We start from the raw sequence: 6,134 nt of genomic DNA, 5'->3' as shown, positions 1-6,134 counted from the left end.
AAGGAAGGGAATTTTATCTTCAGTATGAGGATAAAAAGATAAAAAAAATAAGACTAAATGTAGGCAAGTTACAAAAAGATATAAAGTTTAAATCAACATTATACCACAGAGTGACTGTAGTTTCTGTAAGTGACTTAAGTTGCAACAATGTTAAAATAGCTCAGTGCAGTACTAGATGTGGGAACTTGAGAAAGCATCCGGGACCCCCATTGAAGGAATCAGAGAAAGGACTGGAAGAGCTTGAAGGGGATTAAGACTCCATAAGAACAACAATGCCTAGCAACCAGAGCTTCCAGGGACTAAGCCACTACCCAGAGACTATACATGGACTGACCCTGAACTCCAACTGCATACGTAGCAATGAATAGCCTAGTAAGAGCACCAGTGGAAAGGGAAGCCCTTGGTCCTGCCAAGACTGAACCCCCAGTGAACATGATTGTTGGGGGGAGGGTGGTAATGGGGGGAGGATGGGGAGGGGAAGACCCTATAGAAGGAGAGGGGGAGGGGTTAGGGGGATATTGGCCTGGAAACCGGGAAGGGGAATAACAATTGAAATGTAAATAAGAAACACTCAAGTTAATATATATATATATATATATATATATATATATATATATATATATATATATGAATAGGTTTTATTCTCTAGAAGATCTTGGTCTGGCTCCCAACATCCACAAGATGGTACACATACATAAATTCAGGTGGAATACTCATACACATAAAATAAAACAAATAAATCTAAAAGCAAAATTGTTAATTATTTTTATTGAGCCCTCAGGGGAATCCAAAAGCAAAGGACTGTAGTATTTGTACAAAACAATAACAAAAAGTTTCAAATCATTCCATCACAGAAAAGCTGTCAGACAAGGGGATGATGTTATTGTAATGTAATCTTAAATTAGAAGAAATTTAAAGCAAGAAAAAAAAATCCCAGAATATCTATAAGCAACCAACCCCCCCCCAAAAAACCAAAAAAACAAAAAACCATGATACAATATGATAATAAATTTTGTGGTCTCGGCTGTTGCTTTAAACCCAAGCCCATGAGTCATGCTCTTGTGGACTGTAAAGAGCAAGGAGCTACTTTGGCAGTGATAGTGATGACTGCAGATGTGCAGCTGAGAAAGAGGGACATGGAAGGCTTCTGTGCCAACCCCTATCCCCATCTTACTTCACTCTCCAAAAAAGTAACAACCTAAACAAGAAGTCAACAAAGAGAATGATTAAAAGTGTAATAAGGATGATGAACTATAGCTCTCCACAGCTGACAACTTCTGGTAGGATTGTAGGAGGGGAAGGACTCAGTTCTATTGAAGAGGAAGGCCACTTACTAACTCCTGAGTGTGTGTGAATAATACCATTTTGATGGGTGTTGTTCTTGTTATTGTATCACAAGTGCAGGGGACAAATATTAATGGATTGTGAGTAAGTGTTATGAAACTTCCAAAAAGTCAATTAAAATATTGTGTTAAATAACAAAAAAGAATGAATGAAAAAACATCTATGTGGACTTATTAAAAGTAACTTTACTATATTGTTCTAAAAAGGATGCTGCTGTGTATTGGTGTAGTAAATATACTCATCTATCTGTAATTTCTACGTGTGTATTGTTATCTAGTCAAAGGATATAAAGTGATTGAATGGACTAAAACAAAAATCTATGACCTGATTTTACACTGCTATAAAAATCTTAACTTACTAGTAAGAGACCATAAAACTGGAAGTAGAGGGATGAGAAAGATACTCTAGATAAATGAAAACAAGAGAAGGGATAGCAAAACATGTAGGAAAACAGACCTTAAATTTTTTTTTAAAAAAAATTAGAGAAGTCCATTTTTAACAGCAGAGACATAAAAGTATCTAGAAGCTATAGCAATTACAAATATGTGGGGCCAACATTGAAGCACCTACATATATAAAACAGCTTCTTTTTTGATATTGTACTGTTTATCCTGTACCTAGAGTACAATGGACTTCGAAAATATTTGTTAATAAATAAATAAAATAAATGAATGAATACTTAGCATTATAATGTGTATAATGGTTTATCTTTTGAATAAGCAGCTTCTTAGTGTTCCAAAGGGTGAAAATAGTGAAATGTAGTATCAGGATGCACAATACCCCAGTTTAAAAGACAGGTAAGTCATCCAGTCAACATCAAGAAGAAAGCCGTAGATTTGCGTTATGTGGCACTCAAAAGGAAGCAAATCCACAAATCTAGGCAGCTGATAATAATACAAAACACTTTCTTTTCAAAAACAAAATGTTCCCTAGGTGTGATCATATGTTAGGACAGAAAACAATCCTTAAAATAATACTATCATGTTAAGGTCAATTGTCAACTCTATGTGATCTTGAAAGAACGGCCTTTAGCAATGGGGGTCGTTTTGATTACATTAATTGTGATGTAATTCTGAGTTATATAAAAAGGGGAAAGTGATTTGAGTGCAACCATTCATTGCTCTCTTTTCTTTTTTTTCTTTCTTTTCTTTTTTTTCTCTTTTCTATCTGTGAGTATGAAGTGACCAACTGCTTCTTGCCCCTCCTATCTTGTTTTCCCTGGCAGGATGGACTACAACCTAGAGCTTGGAATCCAAAATAAGACCATTCTCCCTCAAGTTGCTTTCAACTAGGTGTTTTGTCATAGCCACAGAAAAAGAAACTAAGATAGACACAAGAAGTTTAAATTATATCAAGTATCTTCTATAATCAGAGTAACATGAAACCAAAAGGTAACAGTCATAGAAAAAAATGAGAAAATCCTCAAATGTGTGAATGCTTAAAAAGCTTTCTCCTAAATAACTAATGAGTCACACAAACAATACAGAAAGAACTAAAAAACTTGAAAACACAACACAGAAAATATCCAAAGCAACAAAAACAATCCTCAGAGGAAAATTCATATCTGTAAACACACACTACAAAAAGAAGAAAGACCTCATGGTAAACAATCTTACAAGGATCTGGAAAATATAGTGAGCCCAAACTGAGGAAGAAAGAAATAACAAAGTCCATAAATAACAGAATGAACAAATATAACCGAAATGTGAGTAAAAAAATAAATAAAAAGATTTAGAAAGATTATCACAATTAAACACTTAGACTAACTAGAAAAACGGAAGAAAAACATAAACTTAGGATTGGAAGGAATATTCCAACTGAAAAGATATCCAAAAGATCCTAAGAAACCACTTTAAACAATTATATAGCAATAAAGTTAACACTCCAACAGAAATAGACTAATTAATAAATACATACAGTCTTCAACAACAATAAATGAGATCCAGTTAGTGACAAACTGTACAATTAAAGAGAAGTCAGGGACTGGATAACTTCAAATCTGAGTTCTCTTTTGTTATTGTTGTTGTTTTAGATTTATTATATATATATATATATATATATATATATATACATATATATATGAGAACACTATTGCTGTTTTCAGACACACCAGAAGAGGGCATTGGACACCATTAAAAATGGTTGTGAGCCACCATGCAGTTGCTGGGGATTCAACACAGGACCTCTGGAATAGAAGTAATTGCTCTTTTTTTTTTTTTTTTATTAACTTGAGTATTTCTTATATACATTTCGAGTGTTATTCCCTTTCCCGGTTTCCGGGCAAACATCCCCCTCCCCCCTCTTCTTCCTTATGGGTGTTCCCTTCCCAACCCTCCCCCCATTGCCGCCCTCCCCAAATAGACTAGTTCACTGGGGGTTCAGTCTTAGCAGGACCCAGGGCTTCCCCTTCCACTGGTGCTCTTACTAGGATATTCATTGCTACCTATGGGGTCAGAGTCCAGGGTCAGTCCATGTATAGTCTTTAGGTAGTGGCTTAGTCCCTGGAAGCTCTGGTTGCTTGGCATTGTTGTACTTTTGGGGTCTCGAGCCCCTTCAAGCTCTTCCAGTTCTTTCTCTGATTCCTTCAATAGGGGACCTATTCTCAGTTCAGTGGTTTGCTGCTGGCATTCGCCTCTATATTTGCTGTATTCTGGCTGTGTCTCTCAGGAGCGATCTACATCCGGCTCCTGTCGGTCTGCACTTCTTTGCTTCATCCATCTTGTCTAATTGGGTGGCTGTATATGTATGGGCCACATGTGGGGCAGGCTCTGAATGGGTGTTCCTTCAGTCTCTGTTTTAATCTTTGCCTCTCCCTTCCCTGCCAAGGGTATTCTTTTTCCTCATTTAAAGAAGGAGTGAAGCATTCACATTTTGATCATCCGTCTTGAGTTTCGTTTGTTCTAGGGATCTAGGGTAATTCAAGCATTTGGGCTAATAGCCACTTATCAATGAGTGCATACCATGTATGTCTTTCTGTGATTGGGTTAGCTCACTCAGGATGATATTTTCCAGTTCCAACCATTTGCCTACGAATTTCATAAACTCGTTGTTTTTGATAGCTGAGTAATATTCCACTGTGTAGATGTACCACATTTTCTGTATCCATTCCTCTGTTGAAGGGCATCTGGGTTCTTTCCATTTTCTGGCTATTATAAATAAGGCTGCGATGAACATAGTGGAGCACGTGTCTCTTTTATATGTTGAGGCATCTTTTGGGTATATGCCCAAGAGAGGTATAGCTGGATCCTCAGGCAGTTCAATGTCCAATTTTCTGAGGAACCTCCAGACTGATTTCCAGAATGGTTTTACCAGTCTGCAATCTCACCAACAATGGAGGAGTGTTCCTCTTTCTCCACATCCTCGCCAGCATCTGCTGTCACCTGAGTTTTTGATCTTAGCCATTCTCACTGGTGTGATGTGAAATCTCAGGGTTGTTTTGATTTGCATTTCCTTATGACTAAAGATGTTAAACATTTCTTTAGGTGTTTCTCAGCCATTCGGCATTCCTCAGCTGTGAATTCTTTGTTTAGCTCTGAACCCCATTTTTTAATAGGGTTATTTGTTTCACTGCGGTCTAACTTCTTGAGTTCTTTGTATATTTTGGATATAAGGCCTCTATCTGTTGTAGGATTGGTAAAGATCTTTTCCCAATCTGTTGGTTGCCGTTTTGTCCTAACCACAGTGTCCTTTGCCGTACAGAAGCTTTGCAGTTTTATGAGATCCCATTTGTCGATTCTTGATCTTAGAGCATAAACCATTGGTGTTTTGTTCAGGAAATTTTTTCCAGTGCCCATGTGTTCCAGATGCTTCCCTAGTTTTTCTTCTATTAGTTTGAGTGTGTCTGGTTTGATGTGGAGGTCCTTGATCCACTTGGACTTAAGCTTTGTACAGGGTGATAAGCATGGATCGATCTGCATTCTTCTACATGTTGCCCTCCAGTTGAACCAGCACCATTTGCTGAAAATGCTATCTTTTTTCCATTGGATGGTTTTGGCTCCTTTGTCAAAAATCAAGTGACCATAGGTGTGTGGGTTCATTTCTGGGTCTTCAATTCTATTCCATTGGTCTATCTGTCTGTCTCTGTACCAATACCATGCAGTTTTTATCACTATTGCTCTGTAATACTGCTTGAGTTCAGGGATAGTGATTCCCCCTGAAGTCCTTTTCTTGTTGAGGATAGCTTTAGCTATCCTGGGTTTTTTGTTATTCCAGATGAATTTGCAAATTGTTCTGTCTAACTCTTTGAAGAATTGGATTGGTATTTTGATGGGGATTGCATTGAATCTGTAGATTGCTTTTGGTAAAATGGCCATTTTTACTATATTAATCCTGCCAATCCATGAGCATGGGAGATCTTTCCATCTTCTGAGGTCTTCTTCAATTTCTTTCCTCAGTGTCTTGAAGTTCTTATTGTACAGATCTTTTACTTGCTTGGTTAAAGTCACACCGAGGTACTTTATATTATTTGGGTCTATTATGAAGGGTGTCGTTTCCCTAATTTCTTTCTCGGCTTGTTTCTCTTTTGTATAGAGGAAGGCAACTGATTTATTTGAGTTAATTTTATACCCAGCCACTTTGCTGAAGTTGTTTATCAGCTTTAGTAGTTCTCTGGTGGAACATTTAGGATCACTTAAATATACTATCATGTCATCTGCAAATAGTGATATTTTGACCTCTTCTTTTCCAATCTGTATCCCTTTGATCTCCTTTTGTTGTCTGATTGCTCTGGCTAGAACTTCAAGAACTATATTGAATAAGTAGGGAGAGAGTGGGCAGCCTTGTCTAGTCCC

This window comes from Rattus norvegicus, chromosome 4 (genome assembly GCF_036323735.1).
Source record: "Rattus norvegicus strain BN/NHsdMcwi chromosome 4, GRCr8, whole genome shotgun sequence".
Classification (NCBI taxonomy): Eukaryota; Metazoa; Chordata; class Mammalia; order Rodentia; family Muridae; genus Rattus; species Rattus norvegicus.
This window is presented reverse-complemented; position numbering follows the sequence as displayed.